Genomic DNA, 14,139 nt, shown 5'->3' with positions numbered 1-14,139 from the left:
AGCAACAACTCTGCAGGCACTAAGGTCAGTGAAGGAGAGGGAGGAGGTGCTCCAGGTACCAAAGATGGTATTTCCCTATGGTATAGACCATGGTGAAGCAGGCTGTTCTCCTGTAGCCCATGAAGGTCCATAGTGGAACTCATGGATGTGCCCAAAGGAGGCTATGATCCCATGAAGAGAAGAGCCCATGCTGGAGCCTATTTGCTTGCACAACTTTTTACCATCTCCCCACAGGTGGGATCTGCTCCTGAAGGATTGTACCCTGTGGTCCATGGGATCTGCATTGGAACAGTTTGTAAAGAACTGCAGCCTGTGGGAAGAACTCATGTTGGAAAACTTGGTGGAGAAGTCTCTCCTGTGGGAGGGACCCTATGCTGCGACAGGGAAAGACCATGAAAAGGACGGCCCATCAGAGACAGTGTGTGATGAGCTGATGACAAGCCCCATTCTCCCTTTCCCTACTCTGCTTGTGGGCAGGAGGTAGAGGAAAATGAGGAGTTAATCTGAGCCTGGGAAGAAAGGAGGGGTGGGGGAAGATGTAGGCTTTAGCTTTTATTTCTCATTACCCTATTTGGATTTGATTGGTAATAAATTTCCCCGAGTTGAATCTGTTTTGACCATGACAGTACCAGGTGAGCGATCTCTCCCTGCCCTTATCTCGACCCAGGAGCCTTTCGTTGCATTTCCTCTGCCCTCTCCATCTGAGAAGGGTAGTGATGAAGCAGCTTTGGCGGGAACATCGCATCCACCCGGGCTCAACCCGCCCCACATTCTCAGGGGGCAGAGAGACAAGAGACAGACAACAGCAGGAGGCAGCTGCCCTGCCGAAGGCCCAGCCAGGTCCCGATAGTCACAGTCCGGGGATGGGGCACCCATGTCCCAGTCCGGGAGGGTGGCGGCACCCGCAAAGTAGCACCGACCCCCCGAGACCGCCAAGACCGTACGGACAGAGAAAGCCGGCGGCCGCCTCAGGGCGGAACCGAGCACACCCGGGTCGGGACGGCTCTGCCCGGGCGGGCGCAGAGGTTGCGGAGGGCAGCGCCGACCCAGGCGTGCGGCCGGGCTGGGTGGCGGAGAGGGGCGGATCCAGCGGCTGTCTGGGGGGCTGATGGAGAGGGCGGAAGATCGGCAGCCACCTCCATTCCCTGCGGCGCCGGCGCCGGGAGAGCGACGGGCGGGGTCTGCGCCGCGGGTGGTGGCGGGCACGGCGGGGCGAGGGGAGAGGAGAGAGGAGAGGCAGCAGCCCCGGTCGTGCGAGGGGCAGCCCCGCGGGGAGAGTGGTTTGTCTGAAGATGTGGCGCGAAATGGATGTTGGAGGATTCCAGAGGGTTCGCTTAGAAATGGGGGAAAGCTCTGTCTCGCTCTTTTGCTGCCAGGTGCACGCTGGTGCGCACCACGAGGTTGTGTTTGCTTCTTCTCAGTGCAGGGAACCCTCCTGGCAAGGAGTGAGGCCACTGCGACGCGTGAAAGGGACAGATTGGGTTGACATCCCCCTGACTAGCTGTAGACTCCATCTTGTGTTTCACGATTTTAGGAGCAGCTCAAACCACGAGTTTTCTCACTTCTCTTCTGTTCTTTCCCTCATCCCACTGCAGGGCAGTGAGCAAGCAGCTCTATGGGGATTAGTTGATGGCTGAGCCTAAATCCCAACACTCCTTAAGTTAGTTTTCCATCCTGTAGAAAAAGCCAACAGAGATTAAATCTGGAGCTGGGGTACACAATGTTTTTTTGGTTGGTTCGCTGTTTTTCCCAGAGTACAGTCAAGAATCATCAAGCCCAGATGTTAACCTAATTGAAAGGAACTTAACTAAGCCATAGAATCACAGAATCATCATGGTTGGAGAGTAGCTTCAAGATCACCAAGTCCAACTGTCAGTCCTACACCACCTTAATCGCTAAATCATCTCCTAAAGTACCACATCTACTCATTTTTTTAATACCCTGAAGGACAGCGACTCCACCACCTCCCTAGGCAACCTTCCAATGCTTTACCACTCTTCCAGTGAAGAAATTTTTCCTAATATCTAATCTGAACCTCCCCTAATGCAACTTGCACCCATTACTTCTTGTCCTATTGCTAGTCACTAAGGAGATGAAGCCAACACCCACCTCAAGTACTTGTAAGCAGCAATAAGGTTTCCCCTCAACCTCCTTCAGGATGAAGAGCCCCATCTCCTTCTGCTTCTTCTTGGAAGACCTGTTCTCCAGACCCCTAATCAGCCTAGATGCCTTTCTCTGCACCCTCTCCAGCACCTCAATGTCCTTCCTATACTCTGGCACCCTAAACTTCACACAGTATTTGAGATGCAGCCTCACTGGTGCCAAGTACAGGGATGTGATCATTGCCCTGGTCCTCCTGGCCACACTATTCCTTACACAGGCCAGGGTGCCACTGGCCATCTTGGCCACCTGTGCACACTGTTTGCTCATGTTCAGTAGGTTGTCAGCACCCCCAGGTCCCTCTTTTCTGAGCAGCTCTCTGGCCACTTCTCCCCAGGCCTGTACTGCTACCAGAGATGGTTGTGGCTGCAGTGCAGAATCCAACATTCCAGAGCTTCTAGGGTGAAATTGATGTGTGTGATTTTTTTGTTGTGTTTCTTATTGTGGGTTTTTTTTTTTTTGGTTGGTTGGTTTGGTTTGCTTTCATTATTCTCTGCTTTTTAATGCAATGCTCCAGAATCTTGAAGGAAAGGAGAAAAGCTGAGAGGAGATGCTATTTTCCTGACTGGTAGTATTGCTTCTGCACTTGCTCAGTGATTTAGCCTTTATTTCTCTTGTAGATTCATAGATTATAGAACCACAGAATGGTTTGGGTTGGAAGATGATCTTTAATATCTAATCTAGATAACCCTGCTGACATGAGCAGGGACATATCCCACTGGACAAGGTTGCTCAACGCCCCATCCAACTTGGCCTTGAGCACTTCCAGGGATGGAGTATCCACAACTTCTTTGGGTAACTTGTTCCAGTGTCTCACCACCCCCACAGTGAAGAATTTCTTCCTAATATATTTCTTCCTAAGAATTTCCTGTCAAGGTTTAAGCTGGGCAGGTTGTTAAACAAGTGACAGATCACAGAATCATGGAATGCTACGCATAGGAAGGGACCTCTAGAGGTCAACTAGGCCAACCCCTTGCCAAAGCAGGATCACCTAGGGCAGGCCACACAGGGACACATCCAAGTGGGTTTTGAAAATCTCCAGAGGAGACTTCACAACCTCTCTGGGCAGGTGTTCCATTGCCCCTCACCCTTACGTAGATGTGAAACTTCCTATGTTCTAGCTTAAACATGTTTTTCCTTGGGCACAACTGAAAGTAGATGGGCCCCTTTCTCTTGACACTCACCCCTCAGATATTGATAGACATTAATAAGGTCCCTAGCAGATGATCACTAACAACCCATCTCCCTTTCCAGAACAGGAAAGAGAATAAGGGAGAGAGACTTAAGGGCTTGAAACTAAACTAGAACAGTGGTCCTCCAGCTCTGTGGCCATGGTCTCTGGGGGGAGCTGGGGATGATGAACAGCTCCTTCCCTCTGGTGCTGCAGCAGCAGGTGTGGCACGGTTTAGGCCAAGCCCCTTTCAACCAGGCCTCAGTTCGCTCATGCCTCACCCCCACTGCAGGACAGGGAGGAGAAAATCCACCCAAAGGCTCCTTAATGGAGATAAGGACAGGGGCAGGGTTTATTACCCGGTTATGGTAATGGGAAAAAAACTCAACAGACTCAGTTTGAGAAGAAAAAATTTAATCTGCAAGGAGAAAGAGAAGACATGGCCAGATCTTAAGACCTGACCCCCCAACCCTCCATTCTTCCTGAATCCCTTCACCGCTGCCTCCCCCTCAGGGCACAGGGGAGGGACAGGGGGGTTCAGGGTCAGTTCCCCACACGGAGTTTCTGCCGCTCCTTCCTCCTCAGGGGGTGGACTCCTCACGTTCTTCCCCCACTCCAGTGTGGGGTCCCTCTCATGGGAGAGTCCTTCAGGAACCCCTGGGACATGAGTCCCTCCCACAGGTGCAGTCCCTCAGGAACTGCTCCAGCCTGGGCTGCACACAGAGTCACGGCTGCTGAGGGAGCAGTCGCCTCCTCTGGCACGGGCTCTTCCATGGCTGCAGATCCACATCTGCCCCTGTCTGTGATCCTGCACAGGCTGCAGCTCCATGTCTGGCCATCTCCCCAGCAGCACCACCACATCTGCCCACTGTGATCCTTCAGGAGCTACACCCGAAAGAGTGCACCTTCAGGGACAGCTCCACCATGCTCCTCCATAGGTTTCAGGGGCACAGCTGCCATCTCACCGTGGGCTCTGGGGAAATCTCTGCTTGGGCACCTTGTTCCTCACTGACCATGGTGTCTTTTCTTTGGCACTGCTCTCACCTCTTCCTTTCCTCTGCTCTGCAGGTCTTTTTTTAATATATATATATATAAATCTTTGCAGTTCCATTTTCCCTTTCTAATGATGTTAAATAGGAGCATCCAGCTTCACATATCTGTTTGGCCTTGGCCAGAGGCAGAGCCAGAACTGGAACCAGGGAAGCTTCCAGCAGCTTTTCACAGGAGCCACCCCTGTGGCTCCCCTGCTTCCTAAACAGCACTGCACTAACCCAAGAGGTGTCACGCTAGGAAAGGAAGAGAGGCCATGGTCATGGGCTGGCCTGGGGAAGGATGGAAGACATGCCAAGGTTCCTCAAGAAGGAAGCCCTCCTACCTCCCCAGGCTGAGGTTCCTTTCATTCTAAAGACAGAGAGGCACCTCAAGATGGAGATTCATCCCAACTTCAGAGAGAGAGCTGAAACTGTCAAGATGAAATCACTTTCTTAACTTACGATTATTTAAATTATTTACCACTGAACTTCTTGATGATGTGCTGCAACCTACTTTAGAAAATTATGCTGGATCCAATTTACTTTTGCCCATATTTAGGCATAAATAACTTAATATTCACCTGCAGGAACAAAATTGAAAGCAGCGCAATTCAGATGAGCATGTTTGAGACATTTTACAACTTCCTCATCTTAAGCGGTAGCTCACTTGTATATCCATTTAATTTTGCTTCTTGGGTGGTGGTGACACTGCTGTAGACTACATATGCTGATCTTTGTGGCTCTGAAGGAACAGCTTCATCATTGTTCCTTGGGCCCCCTTGTGAGAAACTTGTTTTTACTTTGGGGTCTAAATAAACTTAAAACAAGTATATTGTGCTATTGCTCAAAATGTGATACATTGCAGGAGATTGGATGCTGGAAGAGAAGATAAAGAAAATGTTCTTTGTAGAGAATCCATTCCAAAAATGGATTGGTCAATATCTTACACTAAGAACAGAAATAAACTGGATGCAGCTAAATTATCTAACAGCTTAATCAATACAAATGAATAAGCCAACTGTTTCCTCAAAATACTTTTGCCTGTTACTGTATTGGGTGAATTTCTTGGATCCCTGGAAACCCATTTCTTTTGCTTTATTTCTTTGCAGTGATGGTTCTTTCCGAGCTCAATGGAGTTTGTATCTGAGGGAATAAAATAACACATTGTCACTTTCTACAGAAGCAGATAAATTTTTCTTATCCCAAAAAGCTTTTTGAAAACCTCATCTCCCACTTCATACACAGGTTTTCTTGAGTGGAGCATGGTTTTTACATGTTAATTCTTCTAAAAGCATCATTCCCCCAAAGGAAAGTATAAGTGGCTCTATTTACTCCAGAGAAAGCCATGGTTGAAAAATCTTGAAAGGAAACTCAAAGGCTGACTATGAACACAAACTTTGAACTCTTACAATTGCTTTGACCAGTGCTGGCTCAGAGTGTGTCTCAGTACGAATTAGAAAACCTTAACATGTGTGACACTATATATATATATATATATATGGGGGGAATGAATGAAGTATTCCTATGCTCTTTGTAATATACTACCACTTATTGTCACTAAAGTAAAAAAAGCATGAAGTAACTTAGAAAGCACTAAACACTGTCGAAGATGAAATATACTTGCCTTTCTGCAGTTCTTGCTCAGTAGCTTCCAAGGGTAATCACTCCTTTTCCCCGGGTGAAGACATATTTTTTGTTGACTGGTGTTTGTGAGGGTGCCAAATCCTCTAATGCTCTCGTAAACATTCCCAAAGAGGGAAAAAAAAAGCCCAAACCACAAAGTTTATAATTTTGGCAGCAGTGCTGTTTAGGAAAGTGTGACAAATTTCATATTTATCAGATTTAGAGCCTGTTTCCTTTAGTGCTCTTTCTTCTACAATACCTGCAGAAGATATTTAAAGGTTATTGATTTAAGATGCTAAAAAGGAGAAGATATTTAGAAATACAAGGCAGAAGTCAAGGAAGAGGACTAAAAAGAACAACAAAATAACTGCATCTAGCTGTTGGCTGCTGTGAGAAAGAAAACATACCAAAATAAAACCAAAAAAACCCCAACAACAAAACAAAACACAAAAACCCAGAGACCCCACCACTGGGCTGAACAGATTAATCACCAGAGCACACCTGTACTGTATGCCATGCTGTGGTGAGGGTGATGGGTGTGTAAATGAAAAGCGGGTGATGGTGACTAGATGGACACAAATGGTACAAGGCTGCCTCAGCAGCAGTTACAGCCAAGCTGGGTGAGAAGTTCAAAGATTTTGACATGGCTGAATGTTCTCCAGTCTCTCTGGGAGTCCATCATTTTGTCTGTAAATTCAGTATCAGCAGACGGCCCAAAGACTAACAAGAAGGCAGCATACTGCCTGCCTGACACCTGGGGCTTTGGCACTGGTATTAAGTGATTTGTACAGGAATGACTGCCCGTAAATCCAGAATGGAACTGCTCCCTGGGACTGAGGTGGGGAGCACTGGTGAGAGCTGTGAACAGAGAAACTGTGTGAAAAGGCTCCCACAGCTCAATCGGGGGCACCAGTGGGAAGGACGATTCAGAGCAGCAGCTGAGGACCATGAATACTGAAATGTCAGAGGGCAGGGGCATCCAGAAGAAGGAAGTGTTAACAGTTGCAAGAGCTCTGCAAACAAGGGCTTTTGGTAGATCCAGAGCTGTGCCTAAAGGATGTGCAAAAGAAGGTATGGTCAAGAAGACTTCATTCTCTTTGGGGTTTGCATGACAAGGTTTTGGTCCAACATAGGACCTGCCACTGTCTGAGGCTGAGCCCATCAGCAAGCGTGCTAGAGCCTCTGGGATAACATAGTAAGAAGGGGAAAAAAACCTGCTGGTGAATATCATCTGAAGAGTGGAGTGACGATCTGTGAGAGCAAAACCTTTGCAGACACTAAATTCAATGAAGGTGGGAGGTGTTCCAGATGCTGGAGAAGAGATTCCCCTGCAGCCTGTGGTGAAGACCTAGTGAGGCAAGCTGTTCCCCTGCAGACCCATGGAGGTCCCTGGTGAAGCAGATAATCCACCAGCAACCTGTGGAGGACCCCACACCATAGCAGGTGGATGGCTGAAGAAGGCTGTGACCCCACAGAGAGCCAGCTCCTGGCAGGACCTGTGATGCCATGGAGAAAGGAGCCTGTGGTGGAACAGGGGAAGACCATGAGGAGAAAGGAACATCATAGACAGTGTGTGATAAAATGTCTGTAACCTCCATTCTATGTTTCCCTACACCACTGGTGGGCAGGAGGTAGTGGCAAAATTGAGAGTGAACCAGATTTCAGAAAGAAGTCTGTAGCAGACCCCCATTATAACCTCCCCTGCCCGTGCCCTCCCTTTAACGCTCACCCATAAGCTCTTGGTCTGCTCTTCATCCATCCCCAGGAGCATCTCCATGCCCTCCATAGGGTCACTGATGCAGAGGGTGACACTCTCTCTTCATCTCCCTTGCCTGCCCTTCCTAAAGAGGCTGTATCCTTCCATTGCAACACTCCAGTCATAGGACCCATCCCAGCATGGTGCCAAGAAGATCATAGCCCTGCAGACATTCACACATCTCTTAACTCCTGTTGTGTATTCTCCATGCTGTGTATGTTTGCACAGGGGTGTTTGAATTGGGCACCTGTCATGGTTTAGGCCCAGCTGGTACCAACCAGGCCACTGCTTATTCATCCCTCTGCCAGACAGGGAGGAGAAAATCCACCCAAAGGCTCATTAACTGAGACAAGGACAGGGAGGTTTGCATTCCCCAGTTACGGTAATGGGCAAAAATAATACAGGGTCAACTTGGGAAGAAAAAAAACCTTATGTAATCTACAAGGAGAAAGAGAAGACATGGCCAGATCTTAAGACCTTTTCCCCCTGGCCCCTCTCTTCTCCTCAGGCCCTGGTCGCTTCACTGCTGCCTCCCCCTCAGAGCACAGGGGAGGGTCAAGGTGGGGTTCAGGGTCAGTTCCCCACACGCTGTTTCTGCCACTGCTTCCTCCTCAGGGGGAGGACTCCTCACGTTCTTCCCCCACTTCAATATGGGGTCCCCCTCATGGGAGAGTCCTTCAGGAACCCCTGGGACATGAGTCCCTCCCACAGGTGCAGTCCCTCAGGAACTGCTCCAGCCTGGGCTGCACACAGAGTCACAGCTGCCGTGGGAGCAGTCACCTCCTCTGGCACGGGGCCTTCCATGGCTGCAGATACACATCTGTCCCTCTACATGATATGTACTGTATATGCTACTGCTGATTCACATCTGCCACCTGTGACACTCCAGGGCTTCAAATCAGCATTTACCCTGCCGTGGTCCTTCAGGGACAGCTCCACCGTGCTCCTCTGTAGGTTGCAGGGGGATAGCTGCCATCTCACCATGGGCTCTGGGGAAATCTCTGCTTTGGCACCTTTACTCCTACATATTCACTGACCTTGGTGTCTTTTCTTTGGCACTGTTCTCTCACCTCCTCCCCTCCCCTCCTCTGCAAGTCTTTTTTTTTTTTTTTTAATATGTTTTTGCAGGTTTGCTTCCCCTTTCTTGAAAATGTTACTTTCAGAGGCTCATCCAGCTTCCCTTATCTGCTTGACCTTGGGCAGAGGCGGGGCCAGGATTGGAACCAGGGGAGCTTCCAGCAGCTTCTCACAGGAGCCACCTCTGTGCCCACAAAATACTGCACAAAATACCAAGACAGCCCCCAGTGAAGCTGACTTACTGGATGGAACAGCTGGAATTCCTTTGAGGTGTTTCTCTGGTGCACCCCCTGTCAGCTGCTATTAACTCAGAAGGCCCTGGCTCAACTAAGGCTTCAAGGGTGCTGCAATGGATCCAGCATGTCTCCAGCAACAGCCTGAAGGCCCTTGCTAGTACCCAGTACCTCTGACCTTACTATATCATGTCACAGCTTGTCACAAGTGTCACAGGTTAATGCTGGGCCAGCAATTAAACAAATGGCAGATGCTCTCTATTATTCCCTCTCCCTTCCCAGAAAGGGAAAGGAAAGAGGGTAAGGGGGAGAATGGAAACTAAACTACACAGCTTTAATGAAACAGTAATGATGAAAAAGAAAAATGATCAAATGTATACAAATGTACACAAAAGCAGTAACACATTCATCCCTCCAGTAACTTATGTCACCACCAAGGCTGCCTGGCAGCCCTGGTAAAGTCCCAGGCTGGGCTCCTGGAGTCAGCAGCAGGCAGGAGCTAGAGGCAGGAACATGGATTCAGGAGCATGGGTCAGGACACAGCAGATGAATGGAATCCTCCCCAGATGCCAGCCCTGGATGAAGAGAAACTTGACCCTCATGGTCCCCCAGTTTTATACTGAGTATGATGTGTATGGGGTGGAATACTTCGTTCAGTCAATTTTGGTCACCTGGGAGCTCTGCTCATTCCTAAAGGGGGGGTTGCAGGAGGGAGCCCTTTACTCCCTTTTTCTTTCCAGAGCATAAGATGTTTCTTAGAACTGAGCAGTGGCCTTGGTTCTGCATATCAGTCACTAGCTGTCACTATAAACACTGAGCATTATCAGTCCTAGAAGGAGACACTGATTGATAACAGAACTTAGTTCTTGAGATCCCCCTGCCACTCCAGAAATAGTACCAGAGTCTGTTCCTGTATGATTTGACAGCATTAGGGTGCACTGTGCACCAGTGTTCACCAAGGCTTTGTACTTTTGTGGTTCTATCATGCCAGGCCACCACATCCACACAGTCCAATACATTTGGTTGTCCCTCTCCTCCTCCTTGTTGGAGGCTGGACACATCATTTTTGAGTACATGCAGCACTGTCAGCAAGTGGGTTCTGAGGCTTGCACCCCTATTACTTATACCTGAGGTACAGGGATCTTGAGTCACCTACATACTATGATTGGCTATCTCAACACTCTTGTATTTATTTCCTGTATCTACAAGCTCCTATACTCGTGCCTTCCCAGAAAGGGAAAGGAAAAAGAATACAGGAGAGAGACTTAACAAGTTGGAAACTGAACTACACAGCTTTAATGAAAGAGTAATGATGAAATAGAAAATACTGAAATATCTATGAATATATATATGAATATGTATATTCATATATATATATATGAATATATACAAATATGTTAAAAAGTGATACTGTGGTTCCCCCTCCCCCAGTAATGCTCATGTCACCACCAAGGCTGCAGGGCAGGCACTGGGAAAGTCCCAGACCTGACTCCTGGAGGCAGCAGTAGATGGGAGCTGGAGACAGGAAAACATGGACTCAGCAGAGCACAGATCCGGACCACAGACAGAGGAACAGACAGAATCCTGCCAGGATGCCGGCCATGGATAAACAGAAACTTGACCCTCAAATCTATACCAAGCATGATGTATATGGGATAGAATACTCTGGTCAATTTTGGTCACCTGTGAGCTCCGCTCATCCTCAAAGGAGGGTTGCAGGAGGGAGCCCTTTACTCCCTTTCACTTTCCAGACCATAAAATGTTCCTCAGAACCAAGCAGTGGCCTTGGTTCTGCATACCATTCTCTAGCTGTAAGTATAAACATTGAGCCTTATCAGTCCTAGAAGCAGACACTGAGAGACTTGCTGGTAATTTCAGCAAGTGGCGCTTCTTAGAAAAGATGTGGCTGAAAGTAACATTACAATAAAGAAAACCAGTTCTATCCTGGCCCAAACCAGGGCAACAGGGAACCCCGTCCCCCTTCAAATCTGGTTTAAAGCTCTGTCAATACGCACCCCAAGTTCCTGAGCAAAGACCCTTTGAGAAAGGTGAATTCCATCTTACATCAGCAAGCCTGGTGCCATGTGGGCCATCCCACCATCAAAAAACCCAAACCCAAAGTTGTGACATGGAGACATGAATTAAAACTATCTGCTTATGCTGATGTCTCTGCCTACAACTGGAAGGAGAAAGTCAGGCCTGCAGGGATCAAAGTTCACTGTATTAATAGTCTGTCTGGACATCAGCCATGAGCAGTTACCCAGAAGCATGCAAAATGTGTTTAGAAAACATTCTAGAGATGATCTGCAGGCATTTGAGAGCAACGTGAGGCTTGCTTTGAAACCTTGTAAGTATTGCAGAAAAAAACAACTAAGTGGCACCTTCTGTGCTCTGCAAAATGGCAGTGTCTTCATGTTGGTACCCTTGGGCTCAGGGTAGCCCTTACTGCTCCTTTCCTCCATCTGCTAAGTGCTTGCAGATTGGGTAAACAAAGAAAAGTTCTTACTGATTTGTGACAGCTTGGTTTTGTCTTGTGTGCTATAGTCCTGACCTGAAAGTTTGTTTTCTTAGCACAAGTGGTTTGGTGGAAAATGGACAGATTCTGCTTCTCACTGTCTTCTTTCCTGAGCCTTTTTCTGCTGGGATGCTCTCTCTTGCTTTCTTCTTTCCTTGACCAGCAGCGTGCTCTGACAGACAGCACAAGGGAAGGAATTTAATCTAATTTAAATGTGGAATGGAAAGTTAATTAATATTCTAGAAATTTATCCAGAAATAAAAAATCTGCTTAGTCAACTGTAATCATTTACTGAGGTATATGACATGCTTCTCCTGTAGGATGTCTCAGCAGCTGCTGCTCCTTGCTCTGGGCAAGGAATGGGATGTTGTTAGATGAAGACTTTACCCCATCTAAAGGCAAAAGTACAGAAAGAATTTAACTTGACAGTGACTTCTGCCTAGATTCCAGTCAAAATAGCACGTAGAGTTGTCAGCCACAGAAGAAACACCACGGTAATGATGGCTCAGCAGAATACCTGACCTCCTGCAGCATTTACTTTTAAGACTGCAGAAGAAAGATTGTGTAAAAATCCCTTGTTTCATCTGTTGTCAAGAGAAGAGTTTCTTGGGAAGATAATGAGTAAGTCATGAGGAATGCTGGCATGTTATCTCTTTAGAAATGCATCCTGTCTCTTGGGAGAGTGGTTTTGCAGCGTTCACAGGAGCAGCTGAGATTGCAGGGGTACTACTGTTTGCCTGGGGACTAGCTACTGCAAGGCTTGGTTGGGCAGGACCAGAAGGGAAATGTTACAGTAAAAGATTGATCACAGCAAAGAAGAAGCAAAAAACTGCCATGGCAATAGTTTTGGGGCCAGATCGGTTGCATCCAAGGTGACTGCATGCTGTTGAGGTGGTTTAGTATGGATTTAGCAGGGATAAAATGGGATAAAGAAGGAAATAGTGAGGCTTTTTTTTTTTTTTTTTTCGTATTTTGGTGTTTCTGAAGGTGGAACTCTGTGGTGCAATCACTGTAGCAGCAAGCCAGTGTAAAAAATTGTCTGTCCTTACCTGATCCCAAGCAATCCTTCCTACCTCACAGCAACACATCAGCATCACATTGTTCAGTAGAGAACTATTTATGACAGGGTGGTTACAACACCCATCAAGTGCCTGTAATGAGGAGGGCATTCAGCTGTTGTATGTAGCAGGGGAATGTAAGGAAAGGGGTGAAACAAGAAAAGGGATCCTCTTCATCACAGAAGTATTTGTATCATAAAGACACAACTCCTGTAGCACATACTTCTTAAAAATAAAGCAGGCAAAAATGGTCCTCAAGAAACGAGGCTGAGTGAATGACAAAAGTAAAGCAGCCCAGAATTACTACTTTCAGGCCAGAGGAAAAAAACTGAGTACATTCATTAACCTCCATAGGGGGGCAGAAATGTTCAGGTACTGCTAAAGCCACAGAGGAGGATCCATCAGTTCAGGTTTATCCTTAGGAGAAAGCAGGCTGACTGAATCCTGCATCTTTTCCCAGGTAATGCAGTAAGTCTACTAAAAATCCATTTTGCTTTAACTTTTCATTTATTCCGAAGATTTAAAATGTTTTTTTTTAAAGTTAAAATAAAGTTGATTTAAACAAAATCCTGAGCCACACCTAAAGCACACCTTGCAGCCTAAGGCTGTATCTGTTCTTCCAGCAGCAACAACCAAAAATATAATTGGCTGGTGCCAGCAATACGTGGCAGTTTGTCTTGTTCCTGATGTGCTGCTGAGCACACAGCCTTCTGCTCACCACCTTTTCCAACAGCCTGTCATCTGCCAGCAGAAATCCTCCCATCAGCAGCAGCACCTGTTTCCACAGCCTAAGAGAAACTGAAGAGAGCTGTGATTATTCTTGCAGATCACCAAGGCCAAATGGTGGTTTTCAAACGTTCATGTGAGGTCATTTCCAAAGGGGTTGTAGATGAAGAGTTTTCCCTTCCTTGGGTAGGGTTTTTTGACTCACATAGGTATTTTATGGATTCTAATGACTATGTGGGGTCATTCTCTAGCATTTTATGTGTGCTGGGATTACTACAAAGGACCTAATTCACACCTCAAATAAAATTAAAGTATAATGAGTTAATTAGAGTTGCATGCGGACTTTTGTCTAGACTGTTCCAGACTTAGTGTCAGCATTCAGTATCTGGCAGATGGACCTCAAGCACCTTGCTGCAGTATCCCTCGTGTGGCCTTTTCCAGTATTGCACAGGTCGGAAGTTGGAACACCTTTTGGCAGAGGAAATGCAACATTCTGCCCCGTTTAGGTTACCTCTTCAATTACAACAGGTAATGGAAAAAGCAGCCCTGAAGTGGGAAGCATTTGTTAACTTAAATCCCAGGGGAAAAAACAAAGTGAAACAAATCAAAACCCAAACCCAAAAGAAAACAACAACAAAAAAAAAACCTCCAACAGAATCACACAATCATTTTGGTTGGAAAAGATCATTGAGATCATTGAATCCAACTGTAAACCACCTTAGTATGCACAGTCCATTTGGCTCTGCTTTCCTTCCTTTACTGTGATCACGAATGGAGCAGCAAAGTCCA

The sequence above is a fragment of the Calypte anna genome, chromosome 1, assembly GCF_003957555.1.
Source record: "Calypte anna isolate BGI_N300 chromosome 1, bCalAnn1_v1.p, whole genome shotgun sequence".
Lineage (NCBI taxonomy): Eukaryota > Metazoa > Chordata > Aves > Apodiformes > Trochilidae > Calypte > Calypte anna.
Note: the sequence above shows the minus strand (reverse complement) of the source record.